We start from the raw sequence: 25,751 nt of genomic DNA, 5'->3' as shown, positions 1-25,751 counted from the left end.
TGTGTCCCTGTACCTGGCTGTAGCTCTGTCCTATCTGATAGCTGAGTGATTGCCTGCTCTCTCCCCCATTGTGGGCATGCCCTGCAGCCGCCCTGGAGCGTAGGGTGTCCTTCAGCAGCTTGCTCCTGGGTGGAGCTGCTGATATTTTTAATGTTACTGGTGGCGGTGCCGGGATGTCCTCTGGTAGCAGTGTTGGTCCCTGTGGTCCTGATGACTGAATCAGTACCCTGCAAGTTTTGGAGGGCTTCTCACGTGCAAATTCTCCTTCCTGCCCTTTAGCTTTTTAAGTGCCTGTTCCCTGTTGTAAATTGCCGCCCCAGCGACAGCGGGGCTAGGACAGGCCGTGCCACCGACCGTGCTGATGGAGGTGGCAGCAGTGCTGCTGATGCAGGCTCCGTAGGGGATGTCGGCTGGGCAGTGGTGTTGCAAAGGTGTCAGGGACAGTGGGGGGACGAAGGTCTGGTGTCTGTTGCAATGGTTCTGGGACTTGGGTGGGGGAGGGGCTGTTATCTGGCCAGTGTTGGGCTCGAGGTCCACAGAGTGATGATGCCCTTCTCAGAAAGGACTTGTGTGGTGACTGAAATGCTGAGAGGAGATGGAGCATTTATTTTCCTTAGTAAATGCTGAGCACGGGGAATGGTGAGCCCCAGAGTCAGAGGTGGCAGATGGAAGGCTGAGCCCTGGGCTGCGGTGATGTTTGTGACTGTGTTCAGGGCCTCTGGAAAGACTTGGGGAGGAAGTGGGTGCCTGGATGGAGGGGTGTGAGATGGTGATGCCTGGGCATCGTGGCTGCTCCGCTTTGACAGCCTCGGAAAACCTGGGCCTGGGGTCTTGCTACGTGTGCCCTGGCTACTCGGTGATGCTCGACCCAGTGCTCGTGGGGCTGTGTCTTTGTCTAGTGGTGGTGGGAGGAGGCCCGTGGCCAGGAGGCCTACCCACTTTCCCGGCCTGTGATGGTGACTGGTACTCAAGGATGGTCCTGTGTGAGTTTGGTGCCTATTTCATAGTGTGTGCAAGGTGTCTCCCTCTTCGATGCATGAAAGGTGGTGGCGCCTGCCATGGAATCTGCAGCTGTTAGAGGTGGGCCGTGGCTGCCGATGATGAGTGTAGACTCCACAGTCCCTGGGTTTCCTGGTGTGGGAGAATGGGAGGATCTGCTGGCTTTTCTAGTGCTGCCCTGCAGTCTGGGCTGTGCCACTGTGGGATGGATGTGAGGCCCGTGCATTGTGTGGCCTCCCAGGTGGGTGTGTCTGTGACCACAGACCGGTGAGTGCCTGTCTCCCAGTGTGCTGCTAGCAGGGGTCTGTCAGAGGTATGGACCTTTACCCAAGTGCTGGGGCTTGGCTCATGTGACTGTTCTCCGCAGACGGTGGTGCTTCTTATTCATTCATGGCCCTGTGAGTGAGGTAATTCATTTTTGTGGCATTTTCCTCTATGTAAATGAGTAGTTTCCCTTTTCTATGGGGACAGTGAGTTTCATGGTGGTGTATGTTTTTTTTCAGTGATGTGTGTTGGGTCACGTGAGAGGTGTCTTGTTTGTCCCTGTCCTTCCTTGGAGATGTGTCATATGTCCTTGCTGAGTGAGTGTGTTCTTTGCTGTAGGACCCCCCCCCCCCCCCGGAAGCCAGCAGGTCCCTCAGCACCCAGACCCCACCCCCTGGGCATAAGCCATATGTAATATCTGCAGTGATGCTCTCACTGCTGCTGAGATGTTGTCTCCCAGCGGTGCGGGTCCCTGCCAAGTCTCTGTGGTCCTGGTGTCAGAAATGCCTACCCCATGCAAAATTCTGGAGGCAGTCTCACTTCGCAGTTGTCCTCCCCAGCGTTAGCGGCCCTTCTTTTCCGTGTCCGGCCGCGGTGACTGCAGGGCTAGGCTCGCCCTCCCCGTGTATCTGTGTAGGTGGTGGAGGCGGCGTGGGTGATGTCAGCTGGGCAGTGCTGGTGCTAGGGGGGGCCTTACGTCTGGTGCAAGGTTCTAGAACTTGGGGGGCAGGCGGGGCTGTTGTCTGCTTATTGTGGGCCTGGAGGCACTGAGGGTGGAAGGAGCGTGGCAGCCGTGTTTCCCTGCTCAAAAAGCACTTGTTGGCTTTGGGGTCCCGTGTCTAGAAGAGTTGCAGCCTTTTCTGCCATCGCTGAGGTCTGAGGGCCAGGAGGTGGGCGTGCCCTCTTTGGGGTCAGAGGTGGTGGAAGGTGGGTGAAGTCCCATGGTTGCAGAGGTGACTGTGCTCTGGATTATGGGCCCTTGCGGAAGAGTTTGGGAGGAGGCGGGTGGCCGGAAGGAGGGGAGTGAGCTGGGGTTGGGCTTGTGATTGTGCCTGTGGACCTGGGAGACTTCCGTAGTCCTGATGGAGTGTCCCTACGAATCTTTTAGGGCTGCTCCCCTTTCAGAGCCTCGTCCGTCCTTCCCAGTGCTGCATCCCAGGGTACTGCCCCCCCCCCTCCGTCGCCCTGTAGGTGCCACCGGAACCAGCGGCAGCGGGCCAGCCGGTCGGCAGTGAGAGGTGCTTTCCTTGCCTGGTGCCGGAGGGAGGAGAGCTGGAGCGACTTAGGCTCCTTCCCTTCCCTTGTCTCTGGCAGCGGAAAGTCTTCGAGGGGTGTCCTGTGGGAGGTTGGTGCCTATTTAATAGGAGTGTGTCCCCAGTGTTGCAGTGCCGGAGGGCAGAATGGTGCTGGTGTGTGGGTTTCCTGTTCTGGGAAAGTGGGGTGCTGGTGAGGAAGCTGCTCTCCAGTCACTGCACTTGTTGAGATTGGAGGACGAGTCTGCCCTGTTCCCCCGTCCCTCCTGCTGGCAGGCTGAGTGTTTGTAGAACGTGTGTGCATGTGGCCTCTCAGGCTGGCATGTTTCTGTCTGCTGATTGTGGCTGCCTGCCATCCTGTGCGCCTCTGCCCGATCCCTGCCAAGCTCCTGTCTGTATTTTCTAACTGGTGTCTGTGGTGGCCTTAAGCATAGGCTTTGATGTTTGTGAAAAATGGGCTCCATGGGGGCATGAGTGCTTCTGTCCAATGCTGTGTCCTGTCATGTGAGAGACCTCTGTCTGTGTGCCTGATTGAGGATGTGTCCTGTGTCATTGTTTCTTCAGCGCCCCACCGTCCTGGTCTCACTGACAGGGCCGCACTGTGGTCCTGGAAGAGACAGTGGTGGTGCCAGCGCTCCCACGTGCCTTTTGCATGCGCACTTCTGGGGCTGCTCGTGTCTGTGCCGTGTGGTTCCAGTGGGTTTTCCTCTCCTGGTAGTGCTGTCTGCACTGGCTGTCTGCCTGTGGTCTCGATGGCTGAGATGCACATGTGCATGCACACACACACATACACACATACACACATACATACATCCATGTGGGCCCCCAGAGGCTGTCATATTCGAGGTAAGACTGTGCCCTGAGCCAGCTCACTGTGTTGTCCCACTTGTGTGTCCCCCCTACTCCCCCATGACTGGAGAGCTGGGATGTCCCATGCGTGTGGGGCTTGGCTGGGGAGTCAGCAGGACAGTTTGTGGCCTGGGAAGGTCTTAAGGATGGTGGGGGAAGGGGGTCCGATATCTGTCGCAGAGCTTTCAGGATTTGTGGGGAGCGCCTGTTATCTGCTTAGTGGGGGTGTTTGTGGAGGTGCTGAGAGGGGGCAGAAGAGGTCAGCATCGGTGAGCGAGTGGCGTTTTTGTTCTAGAAGTGCAATTGTCACCTTTGGAGTCCAGTGCCTGGGAGTTGCAGCCTTTTCTCTTGTCATTGCATTCTGAGTAGTCGGGAAGTGGGTTTACCCTCTGCTGTGGCAGGGGCCCTGGGAGGAGGGTGGAGTGGGTCCTGTGGTGGCTGCTTGGGCCTGTGGGGCTCTGGGATGAGTTGGGAAGGAAGGGGGCCCCTGGAAGACGGACGTGAGCTGGGGCACAGGTGTTTGACTCAAACTGGGGTCCTGGGAGGCTTCCTGCACTTCCGGTGAGGTGGCCCTGCCAACCCTGTGGGGCTGCTCCCGTCGCAGAGCCTCGTTCATCCTTTCCTGTCCTGGATTCCGCAGTCCCATTCTCCCTCCTCCCTTCCTCTCCCCTCCCCTCCCCTCGATGCTGCCTGAGTCTGCGCCAGTGGGGCCCTGTGAGGCACTTTCTCCTCTGTCTGGGCGAGGGTTGAGGAGTGAGGAGAACCTGAGCAATGTGCCTTGTGCACTTGCTTTGCCACGTGGCAGTGGACTGTGTTGGATGAAGTGCCCAGTGTGAGGGTGTCATTTAAATAAGTGTGTCCCAGGTGTCACGGTGCCCTGAGGCCAACCCTGGTGGAGTTGGGCCCCTTGGAGTATGTAGCCAAGTGTGGGTTCCTTGCTTTGGGGAAGTGGGGTCATTGATGACGAAGCCGGTCTACAGAGTTTCCGCATTTCCTGAGGTTGCAGGGTGGGTCTCCTTCCCTGGGTCATCCCGCTGGGTGTGCTGTGTTATGGGGTGTGTGTATGGCCTTCCTGGTTGGCAGATGTGGTTGCCGGCAGATCATGTGACTGTCATCCTGTGCACTTCTGCACGATTCTTGCCAAGTGACTGCTACTTTGCCTGTGACTGCCTTGGTGGCAGTAAACATAGGCTTTGGAGTTTGTGAGTGGTGTGTTCTATGGGGACATGGATGCTTCTATCCAGTGTGTCTTGTCATGTGGGAGGCCTATGTCCCTGTCCCTGAATGAGGATGTGTCCCGTATCATAGTTTATGTAGGGTCCCCTTACGCTGGGCTTAGTGAGGGGCTGCCCCCACCGTTTCTTAAGAAATGGTGGCAGTGACAGCACTCTTCTCAGCGTCTTCCATGTGCTGGCGGGTTCTCTGCCGCCTGGTGATTTCGATGGTGCACGCTCGTGTGTGAGTGCAGGCACTGACAGACACACACATGCACGGACACACACGTGCACGCAGTGATACCCCCCATACACTCCCTGTGGTCCCCCAGAGGCTATGTCCCACCGTAGCCCAGACAGCCTTTAATGGAGGCACCTCCCTCCCCTGTCACCTCTGCCTAACCTGCCCTGTCCCCGTGAGTGCAGAGCTGTGATGTCCGTGTGTTGCAGGGCACGGCAGGGGAGTCGGCAGGGCGGTGTGGGGGCCTGGGAAGGTCTCAGGTGCCTGGGGGTGGGGGGTGGGGAGGTGTTCGATGTCTGTTGCAGATCTTCCAGGCGTTCGGATGTGAGAGGACGCCTATGTCTGTAGTGGGGAGGGGGGGGTGGAGGCACGGAGAGGGAGTGGAGAGAGCTCAGTATTTGGGAGCAGCGTGTTCCTTTCTCCTGTCACTGTGGTCTGAGGTCAGCAGCGCCGGCGGTGGAAGGCGGGTGGAGCGCTGTCCCGCCGTGACTGCTCGGGGACGTGGGGCTTCCGGGAAGTCGACGATGAAGCGGATGCCCGGAAGAAGGGGCCTGAGCTGGGGCGTGAGTGCTGACTCAACTTGGGGGCCTGGGAGGCTCCTTGCAATCCCGGGAGGTGGCCTTGCCAACCTTCTGGGGCTTCTCCCCTCGTGGAGCCTCGCCTGTCCTTTCCTGTCCCTGATACCGGGGTCCCGCTCTCTGCCTCTCCCAATCCTCCCCTTCATGCTGCCTGAATGAGAGTCAGCATGGCCCCAGGGCGGCGCTGCGAGGCTGTCTGCCCTCCCGCTGGGGGAGGGAGGAGCCCGAACAACGCGCCTTCCGCGCTTCCCCTGCCTCTGCCGGCGGACTGTCTTGGAGGAAGTGTCCTGGGAGGTGGGCACCTATATAAGCAGCGCGTGTCACATGTGCCCCGAGGCCAGCACGGTGGTGGTGTCCCCCACCCCGCAACGTGCAGCCGTGTGTGGGTTCCCTGTTCCGGGGCAGTGGGGGTGCTGACATGGAAGCCGGGCTCTGCACTCCCCGGATTCGCGGAGAGGTCCTAGGATGAGTGTACCCCACCACCCAGTTCCCGCCCACTGGCCGCGCTGTGCCAGCGCAGGATGTGTGTGCTCCTGTGCTCGTCCTACCTGGCTGGCGGGCGGCTGCCCGCAGACCTGGTGTGGCTGCTTGTCCTGCGAGCTGCCTGCCTCTTAGCCTGTAGTGGTGGCCTCGGCTTCGTGAGACAGAGGCCTGTCGTTCCTCATGTCTTATTGTGCGAATGTGCTCTTATGTTTTTGTATGTTTCTTATTGTAAATGAAGCTTCCGAGTGAGCAATGTGGGTGTGTGCTTCTTCCAGTGCTGTGTGGCCTGTCCTGTGAAAGACGCCTGTCGCTGTACCTGAGTGAGGGGTGTCCCATCTCATTGCTCACTCAGCGCCCCAGTCCTGAGTGTTCCCCGGCGCCCTCCTGGAAGAAGCAGTGGTGCGTCCAGCACCCCTTGCAGCATTTTCCCTTCCGGGACCCTTTGCCGTGGATCCGCTAATAAACCTGCGGCCCCGTGCCCCAGGGTCTCGTGGCCTGTTTGCGCATTTTGCGCATGCTGCTGGCCCGTGGTCCCGATGGAATGCCCCCATCCCTCCTGTGCGGTCCTAGAGGCCATCCGGCCTCCAAGCTGAGACTGTCCACCCAGCCACTGCCTGCCCTTGTCCTCCTTGGCCCCTCCCCCTGTGACTGCAGAGTTGGGGCGTCCCACGTGGGTGTAGGGGTCAGCAGGTGTGTCAGCGGGAAGGTGTGGGTCTGTGAAGGTCTCTGGGATGGCAGGGAGGAGGGGGTCGACGTTCTTTGCAAAGCTTCGATGGGTTGGATGGAGGGGCTACTATGTGAGTATTGGGTGAGTGGGAGCTCTGGCAAGGGACGATGGAACGGGGCAGCGTTGAGCGCCGCCACAGGGGCGTGTGCTGGGGGGAGGGTGGGCGCATGGGCGTAAGGGAGCACGGGCGCATAGAGAAAGGTGTGGCTGAGACCCTCAGGGGGCTGTGCGGAGGTGGGCGCTGGCAGGGGAGGGTATTGCTGAAATGGCCGTGGGAGGTGTTGGAGGCAAGGCTTCCGGGTTTCCGAGGTGGGAGGGGGAGGCAGGCGTATGCGGAGTTTTGGGAGTGTGTGCTCAAAGGAGGTCGAGATTTCTCCTGCCCACGCACCCCCCGCGTCCCCGCCCTGTTAGGGAAATGGACGACAGCGGGAACCCTGGTAGCCTGGGAGTGCGTTTTCAGAGGTTGGGGTGCCTCTGTGGTTGTTTTCTGGCGCTGTGACTTAGGGCCCAATGTGGGGTCTCTTGGCGTCTGGGCGATGGGCTGGCAGGCCTGGGAAGGGACCCTCACAATGTGTTCCCTGCTCCTGCTTTTTGTAAAGTCTGCAAAAGTAAGGTCTTATACCTGCAGTTAATAAGCGCTACCGTCTGTTTCTGCAGCGGAACATACTCGTTCGCAGATACTTCCATGCGTAGTGAGGTTATTGTTACTCACCTCAGGGTCGAAATGGCTCTCGGGACGTGTTCCTCATCCACCCGCTGAGCCTGCATACCCAGTATAGTGACAGGAAGGCATAGGAACAGAAGTTGTCACCATCGTTGGAAGTTCCTGGACAGTGGGAGAGGAACAGGGCTTGACATGTGCCAAGTCAGAAGCTCGTCTGTGGCAAACTTCATCCTTAAGGTGTGTGCAGTTACCATCTGGGGATTCAGGTCTCGTGATGCCGGAAACGCCGGGGGGCGGGGGGGGTGGTGCCTTACGGGTATGTCGGCTCATCGAACCACTGCGGTAATTTGGTGAGGTTTCTCATTCTGATTTTCAATTTGATGCCCAATTTTGTATTTGCACTGTCGTATTCTTTGGCTTTAAGAGGACACCGCCCCCCCCCAGCCCGCTACACACACACACAAATAGTATGTTCTATATAAACCCGAATCAACCCCTGCTTTCCCTCGTCCTGAGAATAAAGTCCATTTTCTTCATTCTGACCTGCAACTCGCCACTGCCTTGTTGCTGATGCTCTGTCCTGGACCCCCGCCCCCCGCCCCCCTCTGGACCGCCCTCTGTCTGTCCCTCACCCTCTCTGGAATGCTCTTCTCTCTGCACTCTGTGTCTCCCGCCCCCGAAGAACTACCCCGTCCTCTTCCCTGTCCCCGTGGGACTTCGGGGCCCTCTATCCTGCTCCCGAAGGTCTTACACACCCTCCGCCCCGCTTCCGACAGGCTGCCGGCACCTCGACCCCGCCCCTGGAGGACTTAGGAGCCGCCTCCGGGAAGTCTGATTTTCCGCAGCACTTCCGGGACACTTCCGCCCTCCCGGTCCGACCCCAGAGGACTTCCGGGCGACTTCCGCTTGCGGCGGACCCGCCATCTTGTTCCCGCCCTAGAAGGTCTGACGCAGCCGAGGCCCAACCCCCGAAGGTCCACGTAGCCTGCCCCGCCATCTTGGTCCCACCCCAAAGGTCTTCCGGGTGTTCGGCCTCGCCTCGCTTCCGGGAGTCTTCCGCCACCCTGTCCCCGCCCCCGGAGAACTGCCGCGTCCCCTTCCCGGCCTCCCCCCCCGGGACTTCGGGGTCCTCTGTCCCGCTCCCGAAGGTCTTACACGTCCTCCGCAATTCTATGGAGAGGTTTACGGTATCAAATTACAATAGTAAACTCAACATTTACTTAATCTGATGGTGCTCAGACTTTTTTAGAAAGTGCAAATCATCACCTCTCGATTCAGACGCCAGGCTCTGGGATTGCCAAGAAGCCACTTAAGTCCACTGAACTCAACGCGCTTCACCTGCTCCTGTGCGCTCCAGAGGAACTCTTCCATCAACCTGTCAGTGTGCTTGCCGGCTGTGGCTCCCCGTCTGTCTCAGTGCTGCCCTCCTGTGGGGAACTCTGGGAATTACAGCTAAGGGAAGCTCACCGAGTCCATTGTACGGATAGGGCTAGATGGCTAGGCTCAGGGTTGATAGGTTTAGCGTTAATGAGCCTAGGGTTAACAGGCTTCTATCTTTAATAGACTCAGCCTTCCTGGATGGAGCTTCAGAAGAGCTAACAGATTTCGTATGTACCCCATCATCAGGCCCAGTGCTCTTTCGGGGTGGCTGTAGGAACCCCGAAAGCGAGGAGTAAGGCCAGCGGGAGACTGTGCAGAGCGCACGTCTGTCCCAGCACACTAAGTGTGAGTAGTCGTAGCGGGGGTAAAAAGAAAAAGAATGGCAAACTACCTAGATACTACCTGACTTAGTGAGATAATATAGCTTATTTAATTTTTTCTGCACAACAGTGAGGCAGCAAAGCAGAAGTTATTCTTTCTTATTAATTTTCTAGAATTAAAAAATTCAAACATACATAAAATATTCAAATATAATGACTTGAAGAGTTCTTGCCATACACTTTTAACAATTATTGACATTGTGCCAATAGATATCCATATTGATGTAGGTTAGGATATTGTGGCATGTGCAGGTTCACAGCTAAACGAGTGGTGGTGCCAAGTATTCAAAATAAGGTTTTCAGCTTTGCAGTCCTTCGTCCTTCCTTAATCACCAAATTTTTTTAGGTAAATCATTCTTCTAACTCCCCAAATTTGAGACAGTACTAGAGAAATGATATTCAAAGTTAAAATTGAATTTGTACAGCCAAAACTTAAGTCTCTCAGAGTGTTAATGTCATGTTTCTTATTTATACCTTTTATGTATCCAGTTTACTTTGTCTCCTGTTATTGGCAATTTTTTGGTCTTGTTTTAAATTGTTGTTCTTTTACAGTTGTCCCAGTTTTTCTCCCGTGTTGTTTGTATTTTTAACTATCGACCCAATACCTTCCTATTTTTGTTCTTATACTGTTTTTAGTGTGCGTCACTGCTTGAACCCCTTCACTTTTTTTTTTTTTTGAAATATGTCATCTGTGTGCTATTAGTAGGTTGCTCTTCTAATTATCATTATTAGCTTTAAAGGGTGTAGACTCTGGGAAAGCTTCTTATTGAACTGTCATTGTACTGTGCAGAGAGTGCCCAGTTCCACAGACAAGCTCTTCCCTCGTATTTTGCAAGGTTCCGTTCCTCGGGTGATCTGTACGGAAACGACCTTTAGTGGCCCTCCGGGAGGTTTCAGGCAGAATCAGTAGCTCTGCAGGCAGTGACTGCTTTTGTTGCAGTATTTCTGTGTATTTGTGTCTTTGGAGGTCTATCGGTTACCATTACTCTAGTAGTCATTTGTGGAATAATCAGAATGACCCCGTGCTGGCACTTCCATGCACAGTTTTATTTCATCCTCACCGTGGTCAGTTTTACAGAAGGCAAAACTGATATGCAGAGAAGGAGGTAACTTGCTTTCAGGTCAGACAGCAGGTGTTAGAGGCTGGAAGGAACCCAAGCCGTCCACCTGAAAATCCTGTGTTCTTAACCAGCGTGCTGTTATCCCCTCTCTTCATACTCAAATCTGAGTAAGACTAGGTCTCCAATTTTAAGAAGCGCAGGCTAATGCCTCATCGTCCTTAATAGCAAATTTCTGCAACTAGGTGAAAGTTGTTTCGCGACCGACGATGAAACTCCGAATATTGGAAAGAAAAGGGAATTGTCAGATGGCATGGACTCATGTATTCATTCGTGTATTCATTCAACAAAGTGAGCACCTACTATGTACTTCGTATATCTTTGTATATTAAAATCATGTATGTCTGGCTGGTGTGGCTCCGTGGGTTGAGTGAACTAAAGGGTTGCTGGTTCGATTCCCAGTCAGGGCACAGGCCTGGGTTGCAGGCCAGGTCCCCAGTCAGTGTGGGTGCATGAGAAGTGACCACACACTGATGTTTCTCCCCCTCTGTTTCTCCCCACTTCCCCTCTAAAAATACATCAATAAAATCTTTTCTAAAAACATGGAAATTAAAGCACGTTTATTTTACATCTACCGTTGATACGTTTATTTTACTTCCATACATGTTTTCTAGGTTTGAAATGTTGTGTCAAGCAACCCCCTAACTGGTCATTTAAAGGCTTCTGTTACTCGGAAGTTAAATAAGTCTGTACTAAGTACCGAGTGCTTCTTAGGGAACTCTGCCTATTTCCATGAGAGTCCTCTGATTTAACTTAAAAACATACCTGAACTGGAGTGTTCCTTATTGATCACAAAGAATTGTATTAATATTTCATCTTTAAAGTACTATTAATAATAGCCTAATAGTTTGGTTCACTAATGATGACGAACTTTTAAAAGTTATTTGTAGGAGAGAAGCCAGTACGCTAACTTTTAAAAATTTGTTAGACAGGATTAGCTGAACCGTTCTTTATTGCAAAACATGAAGATAGCTTGTTTAAGGATTTATTTCGGGGCGACGAAAGATGGGTTCGTCCTGTGGAACACCCACGAATGACAAGATAAAAATCCAGTTTGGCCTCACCATATCTCAGTTAGTGGGTGTGGTAGGTGTGCATGTCATTCTGTATTCTGTACCCCGCCCTCTTCCCTGTCCCCGTGGGACTTCGGGGCCCTCTATCCTGCTCCCGAAGGTCTTACACAGCCTCCGCCACGCTTCCGACAGGCTGCTGGCACCTCGGCCCCGCCCCTGGAGAACTTAGGAGCCGCCTCCGGGAAGTCTGACCTTCCGCCGCACTTCCGGGACACTTCCACCCTCCCGGTCCCACCCCAGAGGACTTCCGGGCGACTTCCGCTTGCGGCCGACCCGCTGTCTTGTTCCCGCCCTAGGAGGTCTCACGCAGCCGAGGCCCAACCCCCGAAGGTCTATGCAGCCTGCGCCGCCATCTTGGTCTCACCCAGAAGGTCTTCCGGGTGTTCGGCCTCGCCCCGCTTCCGGGAGTCTTCCGCCACCCTGTCCCCGCCCCCGAAGAACTAGAACTACCGCGTCCCCTTCCCTGCCCCGCACTGGCACTTCGGGGTCCTCTATCCTGCTCCCGAAGGCCTTACACATCCTCCGATAGCGTTCCGGCACCTCGCCCCCGCCCCTGGAGGACTTAGGAGCCGCCTCCGGGAAGTCTGACCTTCCGCCGCACTTCCGGGACACTTCCACCCTCCCGGTCCCACCCCAGAGGACTTCCGGGCGACTTCCGCTTGCGGCGGACCCGCCATCTTGTTCCCGCCCTAGAAGGTCTGACGCAGCCGAGGCCCAACCCCCGAAGGTCCACGCAGCCTGCCCCGCCATCTTGGTCCCACCCCGAAGGTCTTCCGGGTGTTCGGCCTCGCCCCGCTTCCGGGAGTCTTCCGCCACCCTGTCCCCGCCCCCGGAGAACTGCCGCGTCCCATTCCCTGCCCCACCCCCGCCCCGGGACTTCGGGGTCCTCTATCCTGCTCCCGAAGGTCTTACACATCCTCCGATAGAGTTCCGGCACCTCGCCCCCGCCCCTGGAGGACTTAGGAGCCGCTTCCGGGAAGTCTGACCTTCCGCCGCTCTTCCGGGACACTTCCGCCCTCCCGGTCCGACCCCAGAGGACTTCCGGGCGACTTCCGCTTGCGGCGGACCCGCCATCTTGTTCCCGCCCTAGAAGGTCTGACGCAGCCGAGGCCCAACCCCCGAAGGTCCACGTAGCCTGCCCCGCCATCTTGGTCCCACCCCGAAGGTCTTCCGGGTGTTCGGCCTCGCCTCGCTTCCGGGAGTCTTCCGCCACCCTGTCCCCGCCCCCGGAGAACTGCCGCGTCCCCTTCCCGGCCTCCCCCCCCCGGGACTTCGGGGTCCTCTGTCCCGCTCCCGAAGGTCTTACACGTCCTCCGCAATTCTATGGAGAGGTTTACGGTATCAAATTACAATAGTAAACTCAACATTTACTTAATCTGATGGTGCTCAGACTTTTTTAGAAAGTGCAAATCATCACCTCTCGATTCAGACGCCAGGCTCTGGGATTGCCAAGAAGCCACTTAAGTCCACTGAACTCAACGCGCTTCACCTGCTCCTGTGCGCTCCAGAGGAACTCTTCCATCAACCTGTCAGTGTGCTTGCCGGCTGTGGCTCCCCGTCTGTCTCAGTGCTGCCCTCCTGTGGGGAACTCTGGGAATTACAGCTAAGGGAAGCTCACCGAGTCCATTGTACGGATAGGGCTAGATGGCTAGGCTCAGGGTTGATAGGTTTAGCGTTAATGAGCCTAGGGTTAACAGGCTTCTATCTTTAATAGACTCAGCCTTCCTGGATGGAGCTTCAGAAGAGCTAACAGATTTCGTATGTACCCCATCATCAGGCCCAGTGCTCTTTCGGGGTGGCTGTAGGAACCCCGAAAGCGAGGAGTAAGGCCAGCGGGAGACTGTGCAGAGCGCACGTCTGTCCCAGCACACTAAGTGTGAGTAGTCGTAGCGGGGGTAAAAAGAAAAAGAATGGCAAACTACCTAGATACTACCTGACTTAGTGAGATAATATAGCTTATTTAATTTTTTCTGCACAACAGTGAGGCAGCAAAGCAGAAGTTATTCTTTCTTATTAATTTTCTAGAATTAAAAAATTCAAACATACATAAAATATTCAAATATAATGACTTGAAGAGTTCTTGCCATACACTTTTAACAATTATTGACATTGTGCCAATAGATATCCATATTGATGTAGGTTAGGATATTGTGGCATGTGCAGGTTCACAGCTAAACGAGTGGTGGTGCCAAGTATTCAAAATAAGGTTTTCAGCTTTGCAGTCCTTCGTCCTTCCTTAATCACCAAATTTTTTTAGGTAAATCATTCTTCTAACTCCCCAAATTTGAGACAGTACTAGAGAAATGATATTCAAAGTTAAAATTGAATTTGTACAGCCAAAACTTAAGTCTCTCAGAGTGTTAATGTCATGTTTCTTATTTATACCTTTTATGTATCCAGTTTACTTTGTCTCCTGTTATTGGCAATTTTTTGGTCTTGTTTTAAATTGTTGTTCTTTTACAGTTGTCCCAGTTTTTCTCCCGTGTTGTTTGTATTTTTAACTATCGACCCAATACCTTCCTATTTTTGTTCTTATACTGTTTTTAGTGTGCGTCACTGCTTGAACCCCTTCACTTTTTTTTTTTTTTGAAATATGTCATCTGTGTGCTATTAGTAGGTTGCTCTTCTAATTATCATTATTAGCTTTAAAGGGTGTAGACTCTGGGAAAGCTTCTTATTGAACTGTCATTGTACTGTGCAGAGAGTGCCCAGTTCCACAGACAAGCTCTTCCCTCGTATTTTGCAAGGTTCCGTTCCTCGGGTGATCTGTACGGAAACGACCTTTAGTGGCCCTCCGGGAGGTTTCAGGCAGAATCAGTAGCTCTGCAGGCAGTGACTGCTTTTGTTGCAGTATTTCTGTGTATTTGTGTCTTTGGAGGTCTATCGGTTACCATTACTCTAGTAGTCATTTGTGGAATAATCAGAATGACCCCGTGCTGGCACTTCCATGCACAGTTTTATTTCATCCTCACCGTGGTCAGTTTTACAGAAGGCAAAACTGATATGCAGAGAAGGAGGTAACTTGCTTTCAGGTCAGACAGCAGGTGTTAGAGGCTGGAAGGAACCCAAGCCGTCCACCTGAAAATCCTGTGTTCTTAACCAGCGTGCTGTTATCCCCTCTCTTCATACTCAAATCTGAGTAAGACTAGGTCTCCAATTTTAAGAAGCGCAGGCTAATGCCTCATCATCCTTAATAGCAAATTTCTGCAACTAGGTGAAAGTTGTTTCGCGACCGACGATGAAACTCCGAATATTGGAAAGAAAAGGGAATTGTCAGATGGCATGGACTCATGTATTCATTCGTGTATGCATTCAACAAAGTGAGCACCTACTATGTACTTCGTATATCTTTGTATATTAAAATCATGTATGTCTGGCTGGTGTGGCTCCGTGGGTTGAGTGAACTAAAGGGTTGCTGGTTCGATTCCCAGTCAGGTCACAGGCCTGGGTTGCAGGCCAGGTCCCCAGTCAGTGTGGGTGCATGAGAAGTGACCACACACTGATGTTTCTCCCCCTCTGTTTCTCCCCACTTCCCCTCTAAAAATACATCAATAAAATCTTTTCTAAAAACATGGAAATTAAAGCACGTTTATTTTACATCTACCGTTGATACGTTTTTTGAAATGTTGTGTCAAGCAACCCCCTAACTGGTCATTTAAAGGCTTCTGTTACTCGGAAGTTAAATAAGTCTGTACTAAGTACCGAGTGCTTCTTAGGGAACTCTGCCTATTTCCATGAGAGTCCTCTGATTTAACTTAAAAACATACCTGAACTGGAGTGTTCCTTATTGATCACAAAGAATTGTATTAATATTTCATCTTTAAAGTACTATTAATAATAGCCTAACTAATAGTTTGGTTCACTAATGATGACGAACTTTTAAAAGTTATTTGTAGGAGAGAAGCCAGTACGCTAACTTTTAAAAATTTGTTAGACAGGATTAGCTGAACCGTTCTTTATTGCAAAACATGAAGATAGCTTGTTTAAGGATTTATTTCGGGGCGACGAAAGATGGGTTCGTCCTGTGGAACACCCACGAATGACAAGATAAAAATCCAGTTTGGCCTCGCCATATCTCAGTTAGTGGGTGTGGTAGGTGTGCATGTCATTCTGTATTCAATGCCATCCTCCTCTGTAGGTCAAATCGCTCGGGGGCCGTCCGCTAAGCTATTTATTCTTCTGTCCTCTCCGCGACTATAGGGACGCCCGGCGGCGGCGTCACTCTAGGGACGCAGAGTGTACGTACAAGCTTTACGAAGCTGCCGTTCTAGCTGTGGCCTCGGTATTTTTTTCTACGTAGCAGCTTCACAGAGATTCAAGCCTGTGCCTCGGCTCCTTGGGTGTTGGTAAGCTTGGAGAAGAATACACTGGGAAGGAGGACAGGGCGTGTCGGGGTCTGAATAGGATGGTCTGGAAAGGTGTCCCTGAGAAGCGGCCGGGCCGTGGGACTACCCCGGGGAGGGTGTGTCAGGCCGGGGAACTGTCGCGAGTGCAAAGGCCCCGAGGCTGGCGTGTGCCGGTGTGTTTGCGGAGCAGCGAGGAGGCCCGTGTGGCTAGAGGCGAGTGACCCCTGGGGAGGAGTGCAGGAGATGGGGTCAGAGAGGCAGTGGCAGGCTGGCCACTCGGAGATTTTGGCTTTGACAAAGATTTTGGCATCAGAACCTGGCGGCGGCTGGAACGCCCACCCGGACTTTTGACGTACGCAAATGAACTGCATGCAAATGAACCTAGTCCCAGCATCTCCCAGAGGAAATAAAAATGGACTTGGCTCCTTCTCAGAAGAAATGTTGATGGACTTAGCATGATACATGACCGGCCTGGCGGAGAGAAAAGCAGGGCGATATAAATAGCCTGCTGAATGTGTCGCCGCGTAAACTCGCTGTAAGTGAAATGTACTGTTTGGAAAGATGTGGAGGGAGGTCTTGCACCACCCCCGTCCCGCTTCCGATAGGCCGCCGGCACCTGGTCCCCGCCCCCGGAGGGCTTAGAAGCCGCCTCCGGGGAGGTCTGGCCTTCCGCTGCACTTCCGCCACGCTTCCGCCGCTTTGGTCCCACCCCAAAGGACTTCCCGGTGTTCGGCCTCGCCCCGCTTCCGGGAGTCTTCCGCCACCTTGTCTCCGCCCCCGAAGGGCTTCCTTGTCCTCGGCCCCGCCGCCCCGGAGGACTTCCGTATCTTCGGCCCGTTCTCCCCGCCCCATTCCCCCCCACCCCGCGAGATCGTTCTGCGCACGCGCGTGGGCCACATGGGCAGCGGACACTCGGTGGGGCGATAGTGGGTTCTTCCTGTGGCGTGAGGCCCTTCGTGTAGCCCTCGATTCTAGTTTTTCTTCTCCGGTTAGTACCTGCCTTTCAGGCGCCGCGGGGGTGCCGGCTGCGCCGGCGTGGGGCATGGGGATGAGGACTCTCCGGCGGCCTGGTCGCAGGTCACCGCCTCCCAAAGTGCCAGGCAGGCCCCGAGGCCCCGGCCCACCTTTAAGAAATCTCGTCTGGGCGCGCCGGTCCTGCGGCCTTCGTCTGGTGTTCCGCTATTTGGGAAATGTGCTCTGGGGCCGAGGTCGCCCCACGGCCCTACCCCCAACCCCCCGCCTCCTTCCGCATGCAGGACCCCAGCCCTCCCGGGAGAAGCCTCTGCCCCTCTTCACGTGTCCGTCCTCCTGGACTCCGTGGTCGGGATACTGGCTTAGCTTTCGAGCGGCTGCGATTCTTTTTTTTTTTTTTTTTTTTTTTTTTTGAGCTTCGGCCGTTTGTCTCTTGGCCGTGAGGCGTCTGACTCAGTGTTTTCTGCTGAAGCTTCCTGCTCCGCCTGGACGCCCTGTTCTTTCTCCTTCCCCAGTTCTTCCTCTTGGACCTGCAGGGTCTCATCCCTCTTTCTGCCTCTACCGTGTCTCATTTGGGCTCCTTTTCTGCGTTGGTTTTTTTCCAAAAAAGGGCTTTTTCGATTTTCCCCTCCAGCCCCGGTGCCTCGGTCTCCACCTGTGTCAAATCGTGTTTGCGTCCCTCACCTCGGCCAAAGAAGGGGGTGGACGGAACGGTTTTAAGCCGTGGAAATGCTTTTTCAGTTGTAACTTTCGTTTTAGTAAGGATCTTACCTTACTTTCTTTTGACAGGAGCCGTAAAGTTCAGAACACACGGTAAGTTCCGCACACGTCCGTAAGCTATCGCCTGACAGAGGGTCTGGTACTCAGCTTACAGACCTGCGTGAGAAAATGGGAGTGGGAAGAAATGATCGGTTCCCTGCTACACACTGGACTCTGGGTGCCAGGATGTGTTTTATGCAGGAGTTACTTTCAGTGGACGGGAGTCATGGGTATATATTTTCCTTTGCGGTCTCGAAGCTATGACTCCAGGACCACTATATTTTCTCCAGGAGGCAAAATAGGAATTGTAGAATCTGTCTCAAAAGTATTTTTAAGTGCTTGACTTTTGGGGGGGTGGGGGTGGGGGGGCGGAAGTCAAGACACTTTTTGTATAGTTCATGCTCTCTTGTGTTTTGATGTCATTATGGTCACCAGGTCGATCACGCGCAGCACGAGAGAACGAGAGAGGGACTCGAGGGTAGAGCCTGTCAGGGTTCCCGCTGACTCTCTTGGCCCAGTGGTCCAAGCACCCAGAAGGGAGTCTCGGTTTCTCACCGCTTGTGTTTTGCAGGTCGCTTGTACCAGGTTGAATACGCCATGGAGGCCATCGGACGTGCGGGCACCTGTCCGGGAACTTTAGCGAACGACGGTGTTTGGCTTGCAGCAGAGCGACGCAACATCCACAAGCTGCTTGATGAAGTTGTTGTCCCTGAAAAAATTTATAAGCTCGATGATGAGTAAGTGAGCTCACAGGGGGGAGAGGGTTTCAATATCTCATGTGCTCACATACGTAGGATCTCACGTATTTCGGGAGGGTTGGCCCGTGTGCCGTAGTAAACTTGAAGCGAACGCTTGTTATTGTGCCTTTACTGGTGGACACTTTTGATTCTTATTTGAAACTTCCTTGAGGCTTAGGACGATGCGTTATTATTTTGACGTGCAGGGCCAAGCCCTAGGTGGAGAAACTATTCTATACCGTTCGGAGTACAGGCGTGGTAGGTGTGCAGATCTGGGTTAAGTCTGTGTGGTCTCGCACCCGTTGCTTTCCTTCTCTGGGCTTCGGTGCCGCCTCGAGTGGTGGTGGCCGTTTAATGAACTAGAGTAAAACGAGTGAAATACACTAGCGCAGGGTCTGACACGTGGCAGGCTCCCCGAGTGTTCAGAACGGCTACTCGGGAATTGTGTGGAAGTGTCCCGAATCCTACCCCTGGAGGTCTGGGAACAGTTTAGATGAGCCCCGTCAGTTTCGCGTCGTTGGGCGTGCGGGACTCCTAGCCTGCGGGGCACTGGGTTTGCCTGTCAGAGACTTCCCCCCTGAGTGGGGGACGAGGCGGGTGCCGGTTCTAGGGCCTTTGGATGCGTGTCCAAGGAAGCGTCATCCCTCCAGAGTCACCGCCGGGCCACGGGCCGCTCGGCAGCCGGCAGGCTTGCGGAGGTGTAGTGACAGCAGGTGACAGAGGGTGCCAGCTCTAGGGGAGCCGGCGCAGCCCTCGGGGAGCGGCAGCAAAGAAAGGAAAGGCGCCTTTCCTGGGAGCCTAGCCCCTGAGCCCCCTCCCTCCGCCCCGGCCAGCCAGGCCTTTGGAGGTGAGAATACCGATGACCCAGGAGTGGGGGTAGTTTTTCTTCCCCTCTGGCAAAACCTCTGTCTTGCTTCTGGACCCTCTCGGGACTTGCTTTAGCTTCCTAGTGCTCCTTCTCTCGCCCTGTTCGGCGTCGTGGCGCTGAATACGCCTATCGAAGAACTGGAGGGGGCGCTGTGCATCTTTCATGTCATAAACGACGTCAGGTTTGTCCCGCAAAGATAAACCTTCTGTAGTTTCTGTCTGTTCAGAAGAAAACCAGAGCATTGACGCGAGCATGGTAAACTTATCATGGAACTTGGGGCTTTGCAAATACTTCTTAAAGGCCCTCTCAGACACCTGCTCTGCTTACAGACACATGAATACATTTTTTTTTTCTTCCTCCAGGGGCATGGCTTGCACCGTGGCCGGCGTAACTTCTGACGCTAACATTCTGACCAACGAACTGAGGCTCATTGCCCAAAGGTATGGTCAGAGAGAGTGTGACTGACGATCTATAATTCAGTTTGCTTGATATCTCTAAGGAGAACTCGTTTTTGCCAAGATGAGAGTCATCGCAGATTTATTAATTGAAAATTGCTTCTTTTTTCTAACCCGAACTTATAAAATGCTATGGTCATAAGATTGTTAGGATGTTGACATTCCCCTGCTCCCCTTTCAAATGACAGGTGACTGTCAATGTCCCCCCATGGCGCAGGTTTATGTCCAGAATATGTTTTGCTTAGATTTTTGTGTCTTAGGAAAAAATGATGACTATGCCAGTGTTTTCATCCTAGGTATTTATTTATTACAGTATCGGGAGCCAATTCCTCGTGAGCAGTTGGTGACAGCGCTCTGTGATATCAAACAAGCGTACGCGCAGTTTGGAGGTAGGAAATCTGGGGCATATTTATTCCAGAAAGGGGAAACATTTTCTAGGTAATAATTTTTTTATGAGATGGTAAAAAGAAATTGAAAAGTAAGTGAAAAACTTTTTGTACATTTGCGCTTCGTGGTTTCTGCGATATGTATTATCATATGTTTTATTAACAGACCATCGAGAGGCAGAAATAGCCTTTTTAAATCTGGAAACCGATTGCTTTTCTTACCTAATAATTAAACTCAGCACGGAGTAGCGGCCCTCCGGGTCTTAACTCCGTCTCCTGGCTGTGCCCATCTCCCGGAAGCAAGTGGACGTTTTGGTGGGCCTTAGTCTGTGGTGGCCAGAACAGAGCCACTTACGAATGCTCAGCTTCACAAGAAAGGTGCTTCAGCTACGTTCGGGGAGCTCGAGTGACTGTACCGATACTGCCTTTGGGCGGCTGATGTGCTTGACGGTCCTCTTTTCTTGGTTAAAGGGAAAAACGTGCCTTTGGCGTCTCGCTGCTGTCCATTGGCTGGGATAAGCGTTACGGCTTTCAGCTCTATCGGAGCGACCCAAGCGGAAATTACGGGGGATGGAAGGCCGCACGCATTGGCAATAACGGCGCCGTGAGTATTTCTGTGTTGCTGTAAAACCTAGCGATAGGTACCTAACGTGATTTTGCAACGGCGATGAATGTAAACGGTATTTTAAGGTAGCTGCAACAACTTTAGCACCTGTGATTGCTATAACGCAGCCGTGCGTGTGTGTGTTTGCCCCCAGTGGAAATTGCCACGCCGACCAGAGAGAATGGAAAGACGGTCATCGGAGTCCTCGGACAGAAGGAACTGGAACAGCTGATCAGAAGACACGAGGAAGAAGAAGCTAAGGCTGAGCGTGAGAAGAAAGAAAAAGAACAAAAAGAAAAGGATACATGGAAGACAGAATTGGGGGTCTTATAAATCTTTTGAGCCCCATTTCAGCCGCCCTCTTCCACAGTGAGCACGTGTTGGCTTTTGAACCCGGACGGTGGGAAAGAGGGATGGTAGCCTCTGATCGGGGCCTCGCCTTTCTGTAAGTTGAGCGGTGACTGCTCTTCATGGGCCTTTCTACCCCCCTCCCCCCTTTTCTTGGAATAAAACTCGGTAAGAATGGAAACGGTGAAGGAGAATTGTCTGTAGCAGTCACTGTTGTTCACCGGGGTTAGTGGGTCTGTGATCCTTCATGCTTCAGTGTCCTGGGGCAGCCCTGGAGGTGCCGGGACACAAGAGGCTAAAGTTGGTGGGTGCGAGTGTCATAAGCAGGGAAAGATGGGACTTGTGCCCTGAAGGCCTCCCTTGCTGTGTCCCTACTGTCTTGGAGAACCCGTGGCCCTCGGCCTCTGTGGGAATCACATTCTTGTACCTGTTGCCAGCCATCGACATCGATGGCTCTTCCTAGGACCGGAAGTGTGTGCGTGCACATGTATACACACACGCGTTCACGCAAACCGCTCCGAAAACACGTGAAAGGCCCGTTTACAGTGCAAGCCCTGCACCCGCTACAGTAATCGGTCATCAGTGCTTCTGAGCACCTCTGGATCCCTCAGATCCCATTTCCCTCTCCCCCTCTACTCCCGAGAGAGAACTCGAGTTTACCTTTCCCCTTACCTACAATGCGTTTGTCTGTTCCTCTGACCCAGGTGGCACATCCCTCAGGGTAGCCGGGTGTGCCCTCTCTCCGTCTCCAGCGCTTGGTTTAAGAACGACCGTGGGCTGAGCCGACCCAGACCAGACGGGCGGGGGGATGACAGCTGCGGACGCCGCAGCAGGCCCACGGCGGGCGCGTGGCAGGTCCTGTGCAGGAGAGATTATGGCCACAGAGGAAAAGGGGCCGCAGACGAGAGCAGTCGGTCTTGGCTGAGGCGGGGCGGTGGGTGGGGGGTGGGGGGCCCTGGTCTCAGCCCAGGAAGGCTCCAGGGCCACCGCCGCAGTGCCGGCCTCCCACACTTGTCCCCTCCAGCTCTCCTCAGAGCACATTGAACCCTTCCGTCGGTTCCCCATGCGAGACTTTCAAAGATCTGCTGCGAAGTGAGCGAAGCTTAAGCTTCAGGACCCCTCGCTTCCGAGGCCTGGGAAGGGACCCTCACAATGTGTTCCGTGCTCGTGCTTTTTGTAAAGTCTGCAAAAGTAAGGTCTTCTACCTGCGGTTAATAAGCGCTACCGTCTGTTTCTGCAGCGGAACATACTTGTCCGCAGATACTTCCATGCGTAGTGAGGTTATTGTTACTCACCTCAGGGTCGAAATGGCTCTCGGGACGTGTTCCTCACCCACCCGATGAGCCTGCATACCCAGTATAGTGACAGGAAGGCACAGGAACAGAAGTTGTCACCGTCGTTGGACGTTCCTGGACAGTGGGAGAGGAACAGGGCTTGACATGGGCCAAGTCAGAAGCAAAGTTCATCCTTAAGGTGTGTGCAGTTACCATCTGGGGATTCAGGTCCCGTGATGCCGGAAACGCCGGGGGGGCGGGGGGGTGCCTTACGGGTATGTCGGCTCATCGAACCACTGCGGTAATTTGGTGAGGTTTCTCATTCTGATTTTCAGTTTGATACCCAATTTTGTATTTGTACTGCCGTATTCTTTTGCTTTAAGAGGACACCCCCCCACTCCGCTACACACACACACACACACACACACACAGATAGTATCTTCTATATAAACCCGAATCAGCCCCTGCTTTCCCTCGTCCTGAGAATAAAGTCCACTTTCTTCATTCTGACCTGCAACTCGCCACTGCCTTGTTGCTGATGCTCTGTCCTGGACCCCCGCCCCCCTCTGGACCGCCCTCTGTCTGTCCCTCACCCTCTCTGGAATGCTCTTCTCTCTGCACTCTGTGTCTCCCGCCCCCGAAGAACTACCCCGTCCTCTTCCCTGTCCCCGTGGGACTTCGGGGCCCTCTATCCTGCTCCCGAAGGTCTTATACACCCTCCGCCACGCTTCCGGTAGGCTGCCGGCACCTCGGCCCCGCCCCTGGAGGACTTAGGAGCCGCCTCCGGGAAGTCTGACCTTCTGCCGCACTTCCGGGACACTTCCACCCTCCCGGTCCCACCCCAGAGGACTTCCGGGCGACTTCCGCTTGCGGCGGACGCGCCGTCTTGTTCCCGCCCTAGGAGGTCTCACGCAGCCGAGGCCCAACCCCCGAAGGTCTATGCAGCCTGCGCCGCCATCTTGGTCTCACCCAGAAGGTCTTCCGGGTGTTCGGCCTCGCCCCGCTTCCGGGAGTCTTCCGCCACCCTGTCCCCGCCCCCGAAGAACTAGAACTACCGCGTCCCCTTCCCTGCCCCGCACTGGCACTTCGGGGTCCTCTATCCTGCTCCCGAAGGCCTTACACATCCTCCGATAGCGTTCCGGCACCTCGCCCCCGCCCCTGGAGGACTTAGGAGCCGCCTCCGGGAAGTCTGACCTTCCGCCGCACTTCCGGGACACTTCCACCCTCCCGGTCCCACCCCAGAGGACTTCCGGGCGACTTCCGCTTGCGGCGGACCCGCCATCTTGTTCCCGCCCTAGAAGGTCTGACGCAGCCGAGGCCCAACCCCCGAAGGTCCACGCAGCCTGCCCCGCCATCTTGGTCCCACCCCGAAGGTCTTCCGGGTGTTCGGCCTCGCCCCGCTTCCGGGAGTCTTCCGCCACCCTGTCCCCGCCCCCGGAGAACTGCCGCGTCCCATTCCCTGCCCCACCCCCGCCCCGGGACTTCGGGGTCCTCTATCCTGCTCCCGAAGGTCTTACACATCCTCCGATAGAGTTCCGGCACCTCGCCCCCGCCCCTGGAGGACTTAGGAGCCGCTTCCGGGAAGTCTGACCTTCCGCCGCTCTTCCGGGACACTTCCGCCCTCCCGGTCCGACCCCAGAGGACTTCCGGGCGACTTCCGCTTGCGGCGGACCCGCCATCTTGTTCCCGCCCTAGAAGGTCTGACGCAGCCGAGGCCCAACCCCCGAAGGTCCACGTAGCCTGCCCCGCCATCTTGGTCCCACCCCGAAGGTCTTCCGGGTGTTCGGCCTCGCCTCGCTTCCGGGAGTCTTCCGCCACCCTGTCCCCGCCCCCGGAGAACTGCCGCGTCCCCTTCCCGGCCTCCCCCCCCCGGGACTTCGGGGTCCTCTGTCCCGCTCCCGAAGGTCTTACACGTCCTCCGCAATTCTATGGAGAGGTTTACGGTATCAAATTACAATAGTAAACTCAACATTTACTTAATCTGATGGTGCTCAGACTTTTTTAGAAAGTGCAAATCATCACCTCTCGATTCAGACGCCAGGCTCTGGGATTGCCAAGAAGCCACTTAAGTCCACTGAACTCAACGCGCTTCACCTGCTCCTGTGCGCTCCAGAGGAACTCTTCCATCAACCTGTCAGTGTGCTTGCCGGCTGTGGCTCCCCGTCTGTCTCAGTGCTGCCCTCCTGTGGGGAACTCTGGGAATTACAGCTAAGGGAAGCTCACCGAGTCCATTGTACGGATAGGGCTAGATGGCTAGGCTCAGGGTTGATAGGTTTAGCGTTAATGAGCCTAGGGTTAACAGGCTTCTATCTTTAATAGACTCAGCCTTCCTGGATGGAGCTTCAGAAGAGCTAACAGATTTCGTATGTACCCCATCATCAGGCCCAGTGCTCTTTCGGGGTGGCTGTAGGAACCCCGAAAGCGAGGAGTAAGGCCAGCGGGAGACTGTGCAGAGCGCACGTCTGTCCCAGCACACTAAGTGTGAGTAGTCGTAGCGGGGGTAAAAAGAAAAAGAATGGCAAACTACCTAGATACTACCTGACTTAGTGAGATAATATAGCTTATTTAATTTTTTCTGCACAACAGTGAGGCAGCAAAGCAGAAGTTATTCTTTCTTATTAATTTTCTAGAATTAAAAAATTCAAACATACATAAAATATTCAAATATAATGACTTGAAGAGTTCTTGCCATACACTTTTAACAATTATTGACATTGTGCCAATAGATATCCATATTGATGTAGGTTAGGATATTGTGGCATGTGCAGGTTCACAGCTAAACGAGTGGTGGTGCCAAGTATTCAAAATAAGGTTTTCAGCTTTGCAGTCCTTCGTCCTTCCTTAATCACCAAATTTTTTTAGGTAAATCATTCTTCTAACTCCCCAAATTTGAGACAGTACTAGAGAAATGATATTCAAAGTTAAAATTGAATTTGTACAGCCAAAACTTAAGTCTCTCAGAGTGTTAATGTCATGTTTCTTATTTATACCTTTTATGTATCCAGTTTACTTTGTCTCCTGTTATTGGCAATTTTTTGGTCTTGTTTTAAATTGTTGTTCTTTTACAGTTGTCCCAGTTTTTCTCCCGTGTTGTTTGTATTTTTAACTATCGACCCAATACCTTCCTATTTTTGTTCTTATACTGTTTTTAGTGTGCGTCACTGCTTGAACCCCTTCACTTTTTTTTTTTTTGAAATATGTCATCTGTGTGCTATTAGTAGGTTGCTCTTCTAATTATCATTATTAGCTTTAAAGGGTGTAGACTCTGGGAAAGCTTCTTATTGAACTGTCATTGTACTGTGCAGAGAGTGCCCAGTTCCACAGACAAGCTCTTCCCTCGTATTTTGCAAGGTTCCGTTCCTCGGGTGATCTGTACGGAAACGACCTTTAGTGGCCCTCCGGGAGGTTTCAGGCAGAATCAGTAGCTCTGCAGGCAGTGACTGCTTTTGTTGCAGTATTTCTGTGTATTTGTGTCTTTGGAGGTCTATCGGTTACCATTACTCTAGTAGTCATTTGTGGAATAATCAGAATGACCCCGTGCTGGCACTTCCATGCACAGTTTTATTTCATCCTCACCGTGGTCAGTTTTACAGAAGGCAAAACTGATATGCAGAGAAGGAGGTAACTTGCTTTCAGGTCAGACAGCAGGTGTTAGAGGCTGGAAGGAACCCAAGCCGTCCACCTGAAAATCCTGTGTTCTTAACCAGCGTGCTGTTATCCCCTCTCTTCATACTCAAATCTGAGTAAGACTAGGTCTCCAATTTTAAGAAGCGCAGGCT

General features: G+C 53.6%; 1 long non-coding RNA gene across 1 annotated transcript; it reads left to right on the top strand.

Annotated features, from left to right (window-relative positions):
- The first annotated feature begins 19,294 nt into the window (after positions 1-19,294).
- LOC149992232 (uncharacterized) lies at positions 19,295-20,776 on the top strand. Its single transcript, XR_016508284.1, has 3 exons — positions 19,295-19,345; positions 19,674-20,350; positions 20,505-20,776. It is a non-coding gene; the product is annotated as an uncharacterized LOC149992232 (long non-coding RNA).
- The last annotated feature ends 4,975 nt before the right edge of the window (positions 20,777-25,751 follow it).

This window comes from Furipterus horrens, unplaced genomic scaffold (assembly GCF_987537825.1).
Source record: "Furipterus horrens unplaced genomic scaffold, mFurHor1.1.pri manual_scaffold_15, whole genome shotgun sequence".
Lineage (NCBI taxonomy): Eukaryota > Metazoa > Chordata > Mammalia > Chiroptera > Furipteridae > Furipterus > Furipterus horrens.
The sequence above is the reverse complement of the archived record's forward strand: the minus strand, read 5'-3'. Positions and strand labels throughout refer to the sequence as shown.